Source organism: Orcinus orca, chromosome 17 (genome assembly GCF_937001465.1).
Source record: "Orcinus orca chromosome 17, mOrcOrc1.1, whole genome shotgun sequence".
Classification (NCBI taxonomy): Eukaryota; Metazoa; Chordata; class Mammalia; order Artiodactyla; family Delphinidae; genus Orcinus; species Orcinus orca.
In genome coordinates this window covers 67,085,188-67,103,687 of record NC_064575.1, presented here as the reverse complement: position 1 = coordinate 67,103,687, position 18,500 = coordinate 67,085,188, and the positions used below count along the sequence as shown (strand labels likewise).

The following is an 18,500-nucleotide window of genomic DNA, read 5'->3' as shown; positions in this document are numbered from 1 at the left end:
GCAGCGCGAACTCATTGTCATTGAAGGAGTTACTGGCTTTTTATCAGGAGGCCCTGGCGTCGATTTAATTTAGTGCCACTATGTTGTTGGTTGAAGAGTTTGTAATTTTTTCAGAAGTAATGGACTTAACCAGTTCCTCTGCTTTCATCCTGGCATCTTAGCAGTAATGAGGTGATGCAGAATACTCTTAAGACATGCACGCCTGGGATCTTCTGCTTTTCGTACTCTGTACTCTGGGTATAAGTCTTTGTGACTGTTAACACAGTGTTGTCGCCGAGACACAAAGCAGGGAGAACTGCTTTTCCAGAACTGTCAGGTGGTTGAAAGTTAAAATGCAAATTATGACTGTGTTGTTACAGCCTGGGAAAAGGGAAACAGCGTGCTTCAAACTTGCCACTTCATTCGCCGGGGTGGAAATTGTGTTGGTTGTAGGGTTAAATTTGGCCAACAGTTTCCGATTCTCAGCCAATGGTGCCCACCCCAGGGAGGCAGGTATTGTGAGCCAGCTCTTCAGTGTATTTCTGCCCCCTGACCGTCTTCTTTCTCTCTTCTCTTTCTCTGTATACGTGTATATTGATGCCCATTGGTAAGGAACCCTAGCTTGGAATGCAGTTGCCTCCCACTTTAGAATCTGAAGGTGAGAAAGCAAAGGTAACCCTTTTCTCTGTCTTAAAATACTTCCTTGCAATCCCTTGTGCCCGCTCACGGGATGGTAGTTGGGGTCTTTCAGCAGTAGTAAGGAAATACTATTTTTACTCTCTGTTTTGCTATTTAAAAAAAATCCATGCTTGTCATTTTGGGACCTTTTTCTGTAGCATCATTATCTATTAATAACCACACTTAAAAGAGATGCAGGGGGGTTCAGAATATCTGTAAACAGCAGATATTCTAACATTATCATGATGTGCTTCTGAATTAGCAGCGGTATGCTATTGGTAGCACATTTGTTTTCAGTAGTTCCCAGATGCAGGGAGTGTGCAGAATGGTGATGGAGCTTTGAATTATAACCCCGATGAGCACTGTGGTGGGGTTTAAAGTAAGGCTCCAGATTCAGTCCTGCGTTTGACCCTCTGGTCTAGTCATTGTCTGTATCATTTGGCGAGGATGGATATCAATCTCCCTAACAGGAAGTGCAGTTCATTCTGTGGCTCAGGCATGTTCTAGGATTCTAGGTACTTTACATTTTTCCATGTTGCCATCTCAGCACACCTGTTTTGGTCACAAGCTGATTCTCATCAGGACGTGGCAACTTCTGGAAGTTTCCTCCTTGGTTCTCCTCTTAGGAGCAAGGAGACCATTCCTGGAGCCCCTTAAAAGACTTCCCGTCACTGGAGAGCAGAAGAGCAGTGTCGTGACAGGCTAACCCAGCCGCGAGCCATACTCTGAGGGGAATCAGAGCTGGAGCTGATTAGTCTCCCCCAAAGCAAATGGCCTGGGGATAAGAGTAGACACACAGTGGGAATTCTTCTAGAAAGGAGGATGGAGGCCCGAAATGGATGTTGGGGTGATAATGAAGATGCCAACCTCAGCCTCAGTTTCCTCAGTTGTAAAATGAGGACAACAGTGGTTCTTAATGGGATGATTATGAGACTCAAATGAGTTAATACTATAAAGCACCTAAGAGAGGTCCAGTCACAAAATAAACATACAATGAGTGGTAGCTGTTATTATTACAATAATGAAAGCATTACAGTCCATCAGTGTTGTGATACATATTGAATTAAAAAATGGTGATAAACCAGTGCAGGGAATGACCCACTACGTGGCTGCATAACGAGCTACAGTCTGAACTGGAAGCAAAGACATCCTTCATCTGCATCGTTTGGGGCTGGTCATTTGTCACATTGAGCCGTGAGCATTCGGGGCTTTCAGGATCCATTGTCACCAGATGTATGGGCCACCGGATGGATTTCAGCCAGGAGGAGCTAGAGAGAGCAGGCAGCTGGGAACCCAGGGCAGTGATTAGGTTGTAAGTTTTTTGGGGGTTCACAGCACTGGAAAACACCTTTCACAGAATCATGGGAGCAGAATGACCATTTCTCCCCATAATCTGGGGACCCGGGCCCAGTTTTGCTAGTTGGATGGTTTGATGATGGTGGAGTAAAGCAGCAGTACATATATTTGTAGAGCTGGGCTAAGTGACGGCTGTAGGGCCAGCTGGGTTACAACTCAGTATAAGATCATAGTCTACAAATCCTTGGATGTCCTGGGAAACAAGAAGGAATTGTTACTTGGGACACAGTGGGAAAAGTGAGTGACAGGAAGAAAGGCAAATTAATTAAAATACACACATCCTTGCCAGAATTAAAAGCGATTACATCCTTGGTTTTCTAACTGTGTTATTCAGTCATTTACTAAATATGGCTTGTGATATGTCAGCTGAGGGATAACCTTTATATTACTGTAAAATTGATAAACCTCTTTGGTGCAGACAGACCTGTCTTTGGTGGCTTACCTCATTTCAGCCAATGCAGAATTTTTTTTAAAGATTGATTTATTTTCTTTATTTTTGGCTGCGTTGGGTCTTAGTTGGAGCACGTGGGGTCTTTCGTTGTGGCGTGCAGGCTCCAGGCACATGGGCTCTGTAGTTGTGGCCCGCGGGTTCCTAGAGCATGTGGGCTCCATCGTTTGCGGCACGTGGGCTCTAGTTGAGGCGCACAAACTTAGTAGTTGTGGCGTGCAGGCTTAGTTACCCGCAGCAGGTGGGACCTTAGTTCCCTGACCAGGGATCGAACCCGCGTCCCCTGCGTCGTAAGGCGGACTCTTTACCGCTGGACCACCAAGGAAGATCTCAGCCAATGCAGAATTGAAATGAGAGAAAAGGATCCTGAGGCTTTATTGTACAGCATCTTCTCACCCACATTTTTTTTGCATTGGCTTTGTTTTCCTGATAAACTATAAATTCCTTTAAGGAACTGTGTCAACCTCATCTTCTGTCCTTACTCTTTAGCGGAGTATCTGGAATGAAGTACTTATTCTGTAAATGTTTGCTGATTAGGTGCTGCAGGTGTGAACCAACTATATTGTAAAGGTAATATGACACTAATTTTGTATTCAAATAACATTTTAGTATCTCATATTTTATAATCTATACAACTAATGCTCGTGCTACTTCACCAAGACAAAATGTGGTGATGGGTATTTTTTTTTCAAAGCATTATTTAAGATTGACTTATGGGGGATATTTGTTCTAGGATGGTTACCAAATACACTCCATCGGAAGCCACTACGAGTCCCACTTTTATGAGTTCTAATAATTAAACTAATAATTTCTGACATTGATTTACTCTTATCTTAGATAAGGTCCAAACCATCCAAATCAGGGTCAGCAAACTTTTTTCTTTAATAAGCCACGTAGTAAATATGTTTGGTCTTGTGGGCCAAATGTTTTCTGTCATAACTGTTTCAATTCTGCCCTTGCTGCATGAAAATAGCCACCGATAATACTTAAACGAAGGAGCATGGCTGTGTTCCAATAAAACTATTTCTGAACACTGAAATCTGAATTTTGTATATTCTCCTTCTTTTGATTTTTGTTTCCCCCAAGCATTTAAAAAACGTGAAAATCATTCTTAGCTTGCAGGCTGTTCCAAGACAGGCCCTGGGCTGTAATTGCGAGATCTCTGATGTAGACCCTAGTCATCTACTAAGTGCACTGTCAGCAGAGGAAGTGGTCTATATAAAGAGCATAATTGAAAGAAATCAGGAGTAGGCAGAAGAATGGCTTGCGGGTTGCCATTTGCACATGTCTCTTACAGTCATCATTCCACGGGTTTTTGCTGCATGTCTTTTTTCCATAGGCAGTAGGTATCCCCCGTGAGGGCAGAGCCCTGGCCCATTCTTCTCTGTATTCCAAGGGTCTAGTGCCTATGAATGAATGAACAAAAGAATAAAAGAATCAATCCAACGTACATGTCACAGTAGGTGCTAGGTTACTGAATCACAAAGGATGAAATTTCTTTTGAGAAAAACACAGAAACCAGAGGCCCACGGCACTGTTATCAGTTTGCCTACAGACACCAAACATTTTAAATTGGCTTTGTGTAACATATGGAAGAGTGACTGTGAGGGAGGGCTGTGTAAGGAGGGAAACATGCAAATCATTTCAGAAAGATTTCCATTCCTGTGGACTCGTGGTTGCCAAGGCATTGCGGTTCTTCCCTTAAAATGATCGGTCATTAATGATACTATAAAATGTTACCTCTTCTGCCTTTTGCCTTTACAGAGGGACTGCTTAACCCTCAGGAAGGGTTTCCATAGGGAAATAATTTCAAATAAGATTAGATTTTTTAAACTAGGAGTCATCTTTTTATGTGTACTGATACTATTATTTCTGATGTTGATTTAATTGACCCTTAATTAAGGTCTAAAGTTCGATTTGTCCCCCAAAATACAATTGCCCCCTTTGTTTAAAAGTTAAAAAAAACCCACATCTTTTCATCTTCCATTTTTGTTTCTCCATGGATACAGTGGAAAGAGCCAGTAAAACTCTCCTATTAAACATATGAGAAAGGCTGTGCTCCTGTCTCGTTAAAAGCTCTGGGATGGTTTCTACTAAAACAGTCAAGGTGAATTTGTATGTTATCTTTGAGCACAATTCATAGGCCATCCATTTAATGTTCCAATATACTGATTTGTTGTTGTTGTTGTTGTTGTTGCCTTTTTCCGTGTCTGTCTTTTCAAACCATTTCTTAACTCCAGTGTGCTCATCCCTGGTTCTATCAGGTTAAGCTGATGTAAGCTTCAAAGGGACAATTCAGGCTTGAGACGTGCTGCTGGCACCAGCCAGTTTTGTTCCTATTGTGGCCACTTGCGTTTAGCTGTTGTGTTGTGATGTTTTGACACAGTGAAGGCTCATTGAGACAGGAGCTTAAATAAACAGGAATTGGACTCATACCCCCATTTCTGGGAAAAATGGGAACAGCAGGCATTATCTGATGTAATTAAAGTGTATTGAACCCTGAACAAAGTGCTTGGTGTAAATCCCCATTTGGCCTTTTACAACCAGTGGGCTTAGAATCAGGGATGTGAATGACCTGCTGGTTGGAAGGTCTGTGGCCTCTCCAAGGACATGTAGAGTGTATGGCGAGCCTATTAGAGATTTCCTTGGTAGTAATTTTAGAAAGATACTTAGGTGCCATCTGGTCTCCCTTCCCTGAACCCCAGTTACCTTGTCTACAAAATGGACATAATTTTATTTCCCATTGGGACTGTGATGTTGGTTGGACTTAAAGACGTATTTTAAGTACAGTACTTAACACAGTTTCTCAGATCAGCAGATCCTCAAGAATAAGTGACTGTTACTACTACTTCTTCTCTTTTCTAAAATCCCCCCAAAGTCTTAATTAGTAAAGAATTCTTTCTTACCAGGTTGAAATCTTTACCATATAACCTAGCATGAATTTTATATTATTGGGCACTTTCTGTGGTGTTATTACTTATGTATAAAATAGTTTAATCTCAATCCATTTATTTTGTAATTTTTTTCACAAATGACTCATAAGCAAGCCCAAGAGAATAATTTCCAAATATTCAGGTTTTTCTACCTTGATAATTCTGTCATTCATATATATATATATATATATATATATATATAGTGCATATATACCAAGTATATATATGTATGTGTATATATATATGTATAAAATACATATACAATTTTAAAAAAAACAGGTACTGACATTAGATTTACCCTCAAGTTATAAATATGTCAGCTGTCTCTTTGGGTCACTGTGATTTTTCAGGTGCTCTCAAATATTTCTAAAGCTATAAGTATGTAGACTTATGATGGATCTGCTGACTTCAAATGGATATTTGTTATTCAACCTAAATATTGTTCAACCAGGCCCGACTAACTTCTCTTTCATCCAGATTAATTTTCTCTTTCTTCTGAGGATGGTCTTATATATAAATTGCTGACATTTGAGATAATATGAATTGGGAAATTGATTGGGAATTTGCAGAATCATCTCGTTCTGGGTGAGAATGAGAGTTTGGGATCTTTATCTCCCAAGGATACACTAACCTATCTCTTAAACACTCAACAAAGTATATTAGTGTCGTTAGACAGTGTTTAAAATTCAGGCATATCTGCTCTTCCAGTTCCAAGTTGTAGTGGTGTTGTCTTCCACTGGGGAATAATTTGTCTCTATTAATTGAGAACAAATGTGCATGGGTGTTTTAATTACACAGTAAATTAGGAGAATTTAAGATGCAGAATATGTGGGAGCCAAGAATTCAAAACCAGCAACTCAAAAACATAAGTAGATTAAACAGGAAAAACATCTCAGCATATGAGTGCAAGCAGGTCCCAAGATAAAGAAGGGGGAAAAACAAGATCAAGACCAATTATTCGGGTTTTACTAAGGCTCCTTTCAAGCAGAACGATTCTGATTTATCGTTATAAACTATTGTTGGCTAGACATGGCAGGTGGAAGAAAACATTTATCACTGGGTTGCTTCAACATGTCTGGCTTCAAGGGCCCTTTTATGCATTCAGTGAAGAATAAATATTGAGCATTTCTTACGTGAATTTAAGTGTTAGAGAACTCCCATAGCAAGTGTTCAGTCTATGTCCCTGGAACCCTGAGAGTATATGAAAAATCATATGATTATGAGCTTCTGTGGGGAAGGAGTCTAGAACTTTCCTTAGATTCTCACTGGAGTCCACGATCTGAAAAGGTAGGAATTCAAAGCTGCTGCTTGAGCGACGTGGACATTTGTTGACTTTGTTCTCTGTCATTTAAGGTTAACCAAAGTTGCCTCTCATAAACTGTTATAGCTTCTGTTTTTTAGGCAAGGAAGAGTGGAATGATTTTTTTTCCCCACCCCACTGTGGCTGCCAGAATGCTTTCAACCAAATTTGGTGCTTCCCAGAAAGACCAACGCGTTTGTCACTAGTTCAGGGCATCTTTCTCTTCTTCCTCCTCTTACCATATACATACTTAGATATCTCTTTTTATTCTTTTCTTTTTTAAAAAATGCCCTGGGCATCTGAGTTTTTGTCGTAAGCTACCTTAAATCCTTTTTGGCAGCAGGTCGGATCTGATAAAACACACGGTTCCCCAGGATCTTAGAGTGCTGGCTGATTGATTACAGGGAAGCAGAGGGTGTAGGTGTTCCCTCAAACATCACGGGGGACAGAGAAACAGCCTCCAATTGTTTGTTCTATTGAGGGCAGCTGGGAAAAGTCCTCTTCAAATGAGAGGCCCAGGAAGGGAGGAATGGGGACTCTGGTTACCCTCCGAAGTGAAACTAAGATAATTTCTGCCTTCCTAGCACAACTTAGGCTAATTACTCAGACGTAATTACTTGCTTTTATGGTTCCAGTAGGGGTTGTGTTCTTGCTGGTTCATCTTGTCTCTCCCAGTGGACTTTGTGCTCCTTAAGAATGGGGACGCTCACTCCTTTTCTGTTGATCATGATCTTTGGGCAGTACTTCTCACATAGAAGGCAACATGCAATTGAAGTTAATGATCAGGACACACCTACCTGGGAACCTTAACACTGCTTCATGGAGGATCCTGAAAACATCATGTGGAGGTTTGTGGTAAACGTGTCATCACCTTCCAGAAAGTTTCAGAACTTAGTAATGATTTGTGCTTTCCTAAGACAATTGACTGTGCCAGCACTGAAGGGAGAAGCGTTCCCTTCTAAATAGAGGTGATGGAGTTTAACTCGTAGTAGCTGATTGTTGAAAATTATAAGGTGCAGTTGTGTATTTTTCCTATAACATTATCTCACAAGAAATCGAATGAGAGAAAAGGGTGACTCTGGAAAAACGTCAAGTATAATTTATCTGTTTAAACCCTGAACTAACTGCGAGATCTTTAGGCCACTGAATGCAGAACATTTTACCCCTCTATCGCTGGCATGCAAGTGTATTTACCCATTATCAGTGGCTTATTTCCTAGTTTATGTGCATTGTGTGTATAATCATGTCTGCCTTTTCCTCTCCTGCACATCCTAAGGGGAATTAATCACTTATTATGGTCCTTTTAAACAAGACAGAACAGATCTCGGCTTAAAGCTTAGGAGGTTCCTTTATAACAGTGCTTGGCTTGTGTGTACTTCTGAAAAATACGTCCCATAAACGTCCTGAAATTGGCTTCAGAGGCATCCACTGTGTCCTCCGTGAAAAGCAATGTGGAAGAAGGAAGCATTCTCAAGGAGGGACCAGGAGTCAATTCTTTTTTATTCCCCAATATAAGTTTCACTTTCCCCAAAGAGGAGGCGGGAAACTCCCTCAGGACCATGCCAGGTGGCCTAAGGGCCAATGGCGGAGTCCACATGGGAACACAAGACATTAATAATTAAAAAGCCCTAGGCCTCCCATCCTCCCCTGGATCGATGCCTGTTTGCTGAGACAAGCTGCAGGCCTGCTTCTGGTCCTCGTGCCAGGGCTCGGCTGTTTTTGTTGACGAAGCTTTTCGTCTGCTTCCCTTATGATTCCAAGTTACATGCCGGCTCCTGTGGGTTCTTCGGGTTCCTGGTTGTGTCTCTGCAGGCCCTGGCCTGTCTATACCAACCTCCTGTGTGACCGGCTTCAGGCACAGGCCCCAGGGGGCACTGAGGGTGCTGGGATTGAGCACCGCACAGCACTTCTGTAAGGCATTCCTGTGTTCTTGTGTTTTGCATTCCCTTTTACTGGTTCTTGCTCAGAGCACTGATGTCAAGTAAAAAAATCATTACTTGCACTTTAATGCCAAAGGGGAAACAGAGAGAGGCGACTCAAATGTGCCTCGCTGGCTTCCCTGGTGGCGCAGTGGTTGAGAGTCCGCCTGCCGATGCAGGGGACGTGGGTTCGTGCCCCGGTCCGGGAAGATCCCACATGCCGCGGAGCGGTTGGGCCCGTGAGCCATGGCTGCTGGGCCTGCGCGTCCGGAGCCTGTGCTCCGCGGCGGGAAAGGCCACGGCAGTGAGAGGCCCATGTACCACAAAAAAAAAAAACACACAAAAAACATGTGCCTCGCAAACAGGTCCAGATTAAACTGGGCTCCCTCTAAACCCCAGTCACACTTTTTAATATTTGATTACAGTTTCATCAGACATGACATGGGAATCTTATACATCGACTGACACTTGCCAAATATTCTGTGATGCTGGAATCCTCTGGGAAAGTCCAACATCTAAGAGAGGAGGATGGGGTCCCCCAGATCCATTAAACGTGGCCCCCTCTGTCCAAATGGCCTCTGAGGGGAAGCCATGGAGTCCAGCTTGGGAAAATCTCCAGGGTCTCTAAGGGCTATCGGGGCTCCCAGAGGGAGGGTGATGATTTGATTGAGGAAAGGTGAAATACAGGGATTGGGACTGCTGGCATCCATGTCTCACGTTGCCAACATGCCTCATCGTGACCTCTCCACGCCTCGGTTTCCTTATCAATCAAGTGGGGACAATAAACGAGATAATCTGTTTTAGAGCCCTGCCCATAGGCCTGGCCCAGAGAATGGTGATATCATTGCTGGTTTTGTTATCTTTGTCATTAAAAAAATCAATAATAATTGTTGTACTTTGAATTTGGGAGAGCAGGTTTAAAAACAAAAACAGTATCAGTAATAAAAATTGCCGGTTCTTTTCATATGTGCGTTCTTCCTTGGGAGGCATTCCAACCATGATCTCAATTTTTCCAACTGAAAAGTCGTGGATCGGTTCTGTCTTAAAACCTATCCTGTGTGTCGTTTCTAAGTAGAGTCTTAGGTGCACAGTAGCTGTAGCAAGGCAAAGCTGTCATCTATTGAATTTTCACTTCTTCACCTTTATCAGGTGGGGAAGAAATACCAAATCAATACCTCTGAAGAGTAGAAAGAGAACAGTTAAAAGTAACTCAGTGCCAGGACCACATATGGCCTTGGGGGCGTTCTATTCCCTGTACCCATTTCATTTCCTATAGTTAAAGGTAGAATTGGGGGAAGATCAACTAATAAAAACAACCCCCCCTCCCCATCTCTCTTAGATCTATTACATCTCCCTTATACAAAAATGAAGACAGTTTCTGAGAAGTGCAATTGGAACTAAAAAGCCAGTTTAATGAGACAATCAGCTAGGCAACAGACAGTGGAGGTGAGGCCATGTAGCTTGGTGAGGTTTGCTGGCTGGAGCTGCTGGAGCTTCAGCATTGGTTTCCCTGCAACCAGAGCAGGAATGACACTGGGAAAATGAGGGCTGAAGAACCAGCTGACTGTCCAAGGAGATGGGGATATCACACCCTAGCTATCCAGTTACTGGCCCATGAGAGGTTATTTCACAAGGCAAATTAGAAACCAAATATGTTATTACACATGTAGTAAATATCAACGGTAAAAATAAAAATCACATCATTTTATCACTCAGATATTCCTGTTGATTGTGATCCGTGTGCCCATATGCGGTTACATACGCCGTACGTGGGCTCGTGCACACGAGTACTTTCTTTTGCAAGAATCTCGTCACTGCTTCCTAGCTTCTTTGACCCAACAGTCTACCATAGATAGTTTTCCATTCTATTAAATATACATCTATAAACTGTTTTTTGGTATGTGGCTATGTAGTATTCCTTGGCATAGATGAACTAGAATTTATCAAAGTACTTATTGTCGGTCATTTGGTTATTTGAGATGTGCATTGCTGTAATCGATGCTGGGATTATAATAAACAGAGCCATTTTTTTATGCACCTCCTTGGCTATTTCTCCACAAATGACCTCCCGATTCACTTTCTTTCCAGCAGTTTATAAATTTCTGTTTACCCCGACCCTTGCTGGTATCAGGTAGTTTAGCTTAAGCAAAAAAATTTCTTGCCTGTTGGTTAGACTGAAAAAGTTCCCTTGCTTTAATTTGTACGTCTGTGATTACTAGTGAAATTGCAAATCTTTTCCTATATTTATTGACCATATGCATTTTTTTTCTTTTGCGAAGGACCTCCTGATGTCCTTTGCCTAATTTTCTATTATTGTGGCTCTATCTTTCTTATTTTATAAGAACTCTTCTACACATTCAGTCTATTTTCCCTGTTGGTCATAAATCTTGGCAGAATTTTCGGATGACAAGGAGGTGATCTTCCAGGAAAGAGAATATTCTGGGCATAGGATGATACTCTGGAAACAGGAGAAAAAGAAAACCCAAGTACAGCAGATCCCTTGGTTCTTCAGAAATAGGAAGCCTTACTTTGGGGGCTGTTTAGGGATTGGTTGCCATAAAGAAGGTACGTTTCTAGTGAATATTTCAATGTTGTCGTTACCTGTATTCAACCAATGTAACTTGAGAGAAGACAGTTTCTACTTTAGTATTAGAACATTAAGAGCAACGGAGAATTTTCTACCTCTACCTTTGAATAAAGATGGAGTAAGAGAGCTATATCTGCAAAGCAGTTACAGTGGCATGTCGGGGTATTCGTAGTTTAAATGTGGATGGTTCAGGGCAGAATATTATGTTTGCATTAAAGGTTTAAGCAAGACCATTTTTTAAAATTGCCTGGATAAATGCTTCCTTACTCCATGAATATTTCACACATTTAAGAGAGCTGCTAGAGAATTACATATGGACTGTTTTGTTTTAACATAGATGTGTATATCGACTATAGATTGGAAAGGATCTTTGTAACTACCAGAGAGTTTCTAACCCAGTAAACTCATTTTCTAATGATCCGCGGATCTGGGGATGTTGCATATTTTCCCAGGATCACTTGACTGCTATATGCCCAGGGCTAGGAGTAGACCCCAAGCCATCTGACATTTTAGCAAATGTAAATTTTGTTACATCAGCAGAACTTGGTGGATTTTTAAGTGTAGAAGTCTTCTTATCATTTACTCATATCAGCCACTGTGCTAGGCTCTGGGGATATAAAAGACGTGGCTGGGTCTGACCCGTGCCATTACAGTCTCATAGGGAAGAGACTCAGGAGAGTTATAGTAAATGAATAAATGCCTCAAGTATACAGGTAGTACGATTATGGTCTGGACACAAGTGCACAGGGAGGATGAAGAGAAAGGTGTGATTCACTTGGGCTAAAGACTTAATAGAAGGAGTGAACCTTGAGCTGAGTTTTAAAGAGATGAGCCCTTGGGGTTTAAGGGATCAATGTGTCCTCCATGTTAAAATTAGTAAGTTGGCATAGCAGTGAGGAGGTGGAAAGTTGATGGGCTGTGGAGCAGTTTGCCCTGTGTTTGTGTGCTGACCCGCTGAACAGTCGATTTACTTTCTGTGAGCCTCAGTTGTCCCATCTGGAGCTAGGATGATAAGACCCAGACAGATGCTACCTGCGTGAAGTGTTCCCCAGCCCAGAAGTCCTCATTCTGAACTAATGATGTTATCTACCATCTCTGCTTTTTCTTTATGCCTTATTAGAAGCCTCATCAAGATCCACCTTGTATCACTGTGGGGCTCCCTGCTAGACTAATGGGTTTCTTCTTGAAGACACAGTATGTTTTAATTCACCTTTAAAGGGCTGCTCCCCAGACCCCGGGACTGTCCCTCCGTAGCTGTTTAGTAAAGGTCATCTGAATTGAAATGACCTGGAACATTCTTCCAGGCTGCCTTGTGCTTTGACCCCAAGGGACTATTTCTCCAGTTCTCCATTCCAGGAATGCTAGCTCGGCTTGCTGTTCTTTTCTTTCTTTTTTTTTTTTTTTTTTGCGGTACGCGGGCCTCTCACTGTTGTGGTTGCGGAGCACAGGCTCTGGACGCGCAGGCTTAGCGGCCATGGCTCACGGGCCCAGCCGCTCCGCGGCATATGGGATCTTCCCGGACCGGGGCACAAACCCGTGTCCCCTGCATCGGCAGGCGGACTCTCAACCACTGCACCACCAGGGAAGCCCCTTGCTGTTCTTTTCTCCCCAAAATTCCACAGCCATTGAGGTTTTACAACCCGATCTAAGTTTTCTTTCTGGGCTCGTGTTTTCTTCCTCCTGCCCCCCCGAATGTCACCCGACTTCATCTCCCTAGTCAGCCCAGGCAGGTCGCCTGCTGTCATCTGCTCCCTGCCTGGGCCGGGCCCCCAGGGAGATGAAGTTGAAACAAGCATCATGTCTTGGGCTCGCACCCAGAATCTGGCAGTTGGTAAATCCTGGCTCGTGTCATTCATTGAACGTCATGGCTCATTGGTGCAACCGTGAAAATTGTTCAGAGGACAGCTGAGACATCTTTGGCCGACCCGAGAATCATTTCTGGCGATCGAAAAGGGATACCACTTCGTAGTTTAGAACTAGATTCTGAAAGTTGCATTCACAATCCAGTAGTCAAACGGAAACGTTCCTCCCTTCATTCACTTACTGCACAATCTTTTCTTCCTTGTGTTCTGTTTCTTGTGCGCTGGGTAGGGGAACAATGAGTAAGATGTGGTTTTTGCATTTGAGGAATTTATAATTCAGGGAAGGAGATGGGACTGAGACGGGTATGTACACAGCTTGCAATAATAAGAGGAATTTTGAGATAGGTACCACAAGGAAGGAAGCGTTTAGGGTATTGGTGAAGAATTTAGTCTCTGAAGTTCAAGTGCCCGGAGGTCATATCCCAGCTCCGTTATTATTAGCGTTGGGACTTTGGGCAAGTAGTTTAATTTTCTTGGCTTCACTTTTTTCCATCTGTCAAATGGAAATAACGATAGTACCCGCCTCACAGGGTAGTTTGTATGGATTAAATAAGATTATCCGTGTAAAGTATATAGCCTGGCAGAATTGATAAATATTATCAATATTATTATGGCTATTATTATTGATGGGCTAATTCCTGTGGAGCGGTCCATAGAATAGGTTTTGTTTTAGTGAGGCCTAGACTTTTCACAGGCAAGAGAGGCTTCCAATGGGAAGAAACAGCCTGAAAAAAAAAATGAGGGGATAGTTTTTTGGGGAATTAGCAAGTAGTTTGGACTTGGGTAGTACTGATGAATACCTGATGGGTTTCTCTGGGAGCTGAAGCTGTAAGATTGGCAGAGTCCAGGACTTTGCAGATGATGAGACCTCAATAAATATTTCCCAAATTTCTTTGATCTGTAGATCTTGAATTACTCTTTTGTGCTCATGCGTTAACATTCATTTAGGTTAAAGGATGCCAGTGGACAATGGGTCCAAATTTATTTTACTGTGAAATAAACATAATTCTGGGCTTCCCTGGTGGCGCAGTGGCTGAGAGTCTGCCTGCTGATGCAGGGGACACGGGTTCGTGCCCCGGTCCGGGAAGATCCCACATGCCGCGGAGCGGCTGGGCCCGTGAGCCATGGCTGCTGGGCCTGCACGTCCGGAGCCTGCGCTCCGCAATGGGAGAGGCCACAACAGTGAGAGGCCCGCATACCGCAAAAAAAACAACAACAAAGAAACAAATAAAAATAATTCTGAGTATACCTCCTTGAACAGATAGAGGATTTCCAGAGACTGGCCTGCTCCCAATATCTCCAGCGCACCAGCTGTAAGTCACATGTGGCTACCCAGCACTTGATATATGGCTGGTTTGATGAAGAAACTGAGTTTTTAATTTTCTTTAATTTTAATTAATTTAATTTAAGGAGCCCCAGGTGGCCGAGGGCAACCAGACTGCGCGGCACCACAGTCCAGAAATTATTTTGGATATCCACAGAGGCAGCGTGCAAATGTCAAGCATTGGGTTTGGATTGGCATGGAGCAAGGGAGATGTTTCCTGTGGAGGTTTCTGGTACTGTCATTCCAGAAGAGAAGGGCCACTAAACCAGCTGTTTCTTTTGATCAGTACTGTTTCAGAGAGTCAGTCTCTGAAATAGGCAGTCTCTGACTAGAGTAAGCAGTGCTGCAATAGAGAGCCTTGAAAATACGAGGCTGATTACCGAGCCCCTGGGAAGCAATTGTCCTAATCAGGCTCTGTTAATAAACTAGACCACAAGCCATGTGTGTTTCTCTCTCTGTCTCTGTCTCTGTCTCTCTCTGTCTCTCTCTGCAGTGCTCAGTCTGGCACAGAGTGCATGAGAGTTATTTTTCGTCGCAGCCTCAGATTTTAAACAAATGGCAGAATGCTCTGAAGCCCGTTGAGTATGGGGGGAAACCTTATAGCCTTTCTTGTGCGGGAACAGCTAGTGAGGAAGCCGCATGACAAGAGCTGGCTTAGGGTGGGGGCTTCTGGCCTCCAGCCCATTGATTTGCTTGCTGGGACGGCTACACTCAGGCAGGCAGACTTGAGCCACGGCGAGGGGGCAGCGTGAAGAAACACAGGCTTCATAAATCAGGACGATTCAGCAAGATTGCATTTGCATTGACTCTGGGCCAGGGACCTGCACGCCACGGAGTGTCTGCCGTGGAAGTTGACATTTTAATGATTTGATTAGTTTAGGAAGAATATTTTTATGGATTGTGTCGTCGACTGTATTAAGTACTGAGTGGAGTTGTTACATTATGATGGACTTCCATTACCCTGGCTGTGTATGAGTCTGTGCAGCCCAAGACCCTAAGGGTAATCTCGTGCAATCCTCTTAAAGAGAGTGCTGTTTAATGACTAAAAGCTGTTAATCATATTAAATACACGCAGCTGCTCTAGAAAAAAAACCGCCAAACAAGCATAAATTTTAAAAAAGGGTTTTGAATTAGCTAAACGGGGTGTTTCTGGTGGGATGTCGGGTGAGGGAGCTGCGGTGGGGGAAGGAGACACAGAAAGAGATGGAGGAAGATAGTAGTCATAACTACAGTCAAGGTGCTGTTTATTGATCTATGTGGCAGACGCTGGCTCAAGTGAGTGTATTGGAACGCTTTGGGCCACACACAAGAGAGTGTCCGACTCCAAGCAGTTTAAACAATAAAGAAAATTGACTATCTCACAGAAAAAGAATTGAGAAGGTAGACAGTTCCGAAGTGGCGTTTCTTGTTGTTGTGTCTTGTTTGCAAATCACCGTGATGTCAGGGCTCTGGGTTGCCTTTTTGGGGATGAGCTTGGTTTTCTCTAGATTTGGTCATTGTGGACCAAATGGAGGTTTGTTTCTCCATTGGAGTTTCTTCTTCATCAGTGGAGGTTTATTAGGCTAACGAGGCGGCTGGGATGTGAGGAATCCCAAGTAAATCCGTGTGGCATCTATGGCAGTGGGATTTGGAGATTCCGGATCTCCACTGGAGGCATTAGTTGAGAGGATACTCCAAGCAGAAGGCAATCAGGGAAGTTCCAGTCCTGAAGGTAATCCCCTCCCCGCATCAACCAACCATCCATTTCGTTTCCTTCGCACAAGTCTCAGTGGAATTATGTTGCCGAGTCAGACTACCATTCTACTTGAACAAATATGGTGCACAGTTTTCCAAATACACGGTTTTTGTGGGGTGATGGGCTGAACTGAAGAAGGAACTAGCCCTCTCTTTCCTTAGCCCTTCTGTTGTCTGAGGCAAGAGTTGATAACAGCGGTTCATTCATTCCCCTCCGCCTGGTGTTCTGTAAACCGGAAATGGGGCTTTGAACATAGCATTGAAACGTAGAGGTTGGTTTTCATTAAATATTTAAATACCTGCCCTAAAAGTTTACAACCTCGTATTTTGACAACCCAGGTTCTCTCTGTACCTGTGATTTCCTGTGTTAAGAGACTGTTGCAGAGGTCTAAACATTAAAAAATATAAAGCTATGAGTTACCAAAATACATATTTGCATTGAGATATTCAAGAAAACAGAGTTTGGGTGCCCTGGGGTTGTAGGAGTGATAGATGACTAAACAGGATTTTGTGCAGAAAAAACACTTGGGTTTGTGTTTTTTCACAAACCCAAGGGGGGGCCTAATGGTGGCAGTGACGTGTTGGCCCCCTGCCCTTACAACTGCTGCCTTGTTTCCTGAGAGCTGCCCTGGGGGGTGGGTCTCCCTAACGCCCAGGACCATCTAATTCTCACCGCAATCCTAGGAGGTTCGCAGGTCTTCATTTTAGAGATGAAGAAACTGAGGCAGCCAGAGGTTAGTAAGCAACAAAGTGGATTTTCAAGCCCAGATCTGTTTTGATAACAAAGCTCCTAGGCTTTCACCCTAACGATGCTCTGCAGGCTGTGTTCTGCTGAATCCTCAGGAATCTCCAGGTTAGATGCATGTGTAGGATCAAGTCAGGAGGAAAGGACCGGAGTGGCTTTGCAGCTCCCAGCCTCTGCTCTTAGTCGGTTTTATATCTTGAGTTTTAACATTTTTGTGGAGGAAAAGGTTATGTGTTTTAAAAATTAATAACAAAATAAGTAAAAGCATGCAGACCACTGTCTCGTCCCTCAGTGCTTGATTCGAGTACCCTTTTACTTGCAGAGGGAGCTGTAGTGGGGAAGACCTCTGGGTTTTCTTCCTTCCTTCCTTCCTTCCTTTCTTTCTTTCTTTCTCTCTTTTTCTTTCTTTCTCTCTCTTTTTCTGCCTTTCTGTCTCTTTCTTTATTTTTCTTTCTTTCAAGTACAGTTGATTTACAATGTTGTGCTAGTTTCAGGTGTACAGCAAAGTGATTCAGTTATACATATATATATTCTTTCAGATTCTTTTCCATTATAGGTTATTACAAGATATTGAATATAGTTCCCTGTGCTATACAGTAGGTCCTTGTTGTTTATCTATTTTATATGTAATAGTGTGTATATGTTAATCCCAAATTCGTTGTTTATCTCCCCCCACACCTGCCTTGCCCCTTTGGAGCTCTGGGTTTTCTAAGCGCCCAGCTGGCTTACTCGCTGGGAATTGACTGCCTCCCAGCTTTCATTCTGTAGCCAGAAGCTGAAAGGCATGAGCCCTTTGAAGAGATAGACGAAAGCAAAGAGGGTCATCAAGATGAGACGGAAGGGAAGTGGAGTGTGACATTCCTTGGAGGGAATTTCCCAAGTGAGCACTGCTTCCAGAGCTTCCCCACTGAAGCTTATGGGGCAATCGCTTCCTGGTCTCCACTGAAGCCCTGGGAACCTCTTCCTGCACCTGAGCAGCTCCCCAGGCTCTTCCATGTCTCCTTATTAGCGGCTGGGGCTTGCCTGCCTCCTTCTTCTCTTAGAAAGCCAGCTTTTTTTTTTTTTTTTGCAGTACGTGGGCCTCTCACTGTTGTGGCCTCTCCCGTTGCGGAGCACAGGCTCCAGAGGCGCAGGCTCAGCGGCCATGGCTCACGGGCCCAGCCGCTCAGGCTCCGGACGCGCAGGCTCAGCGGCCATGACTCACGGGCCCAGCCGCTCAGGCTCCGGACGCGCAGGCTCAGCGGCCATGACTCACGGGCCCAGCCGCTCCGCAGCATGTGGGATCTTCCCGGACCGGGGCACGAGCCCGCATCCCCTGCATTGTTCCACCCTATCCCTCTGCTTCTCTGGACCCCTTCTTCCCTGAAGGCAAGTAGAAGAGCTTTTTTTTTTTTTTTTAAAAGATGTTATGCGCTTTGGGCAAACAGATGGAGGAAAACAAAACAAGGCCCCCACGATCCTGCTCTTCCTGTGTCGGGGGGCGGGCAGAGGGCTCTGAAAGGGCACAGGTGTGTCCCAGACTGAAGGGGTTGCAAGATGCTGTGCTGAAGCAATGCATGTTGGAGAAAGCACGGACTGTTCTGGATGGAAAAGATAACCTTTGTCCAGAATTCCAGTTGGGGGAGGCAGATTTGC

At 43.7% G+C, this 18,500-nt stretch overlaps 1 protein-coding gene and 1 long non-coding RNA gene across 2 annotated transcripts in view; one reads left to right on the top strand and one right to left on the bottom strand.

The window, feature by feature from the left end:
* EXT1 (exostosin glycosyltransferase 1) overlaps positions 1-18,500 on the top strand; it is a 291,337-nt gene that overhangs the window by 149,435 nt on the left and 123,402 nt on the right. The window lies entirely within an intron of this gene.
* On the bottom strand, positions 1,651-10,696 carry LOC117199672 (uncharacterized). The gene is made up of 2 exons (XR_004480993.2): positions 7,312-10,696; positions 1,651-3,867 (listed from the first exon to the last, which is right to left on the bottom strand). It is a non-coding gene; the product is annotated as an uncharacterized LOC117199672 (long non-coding RNA).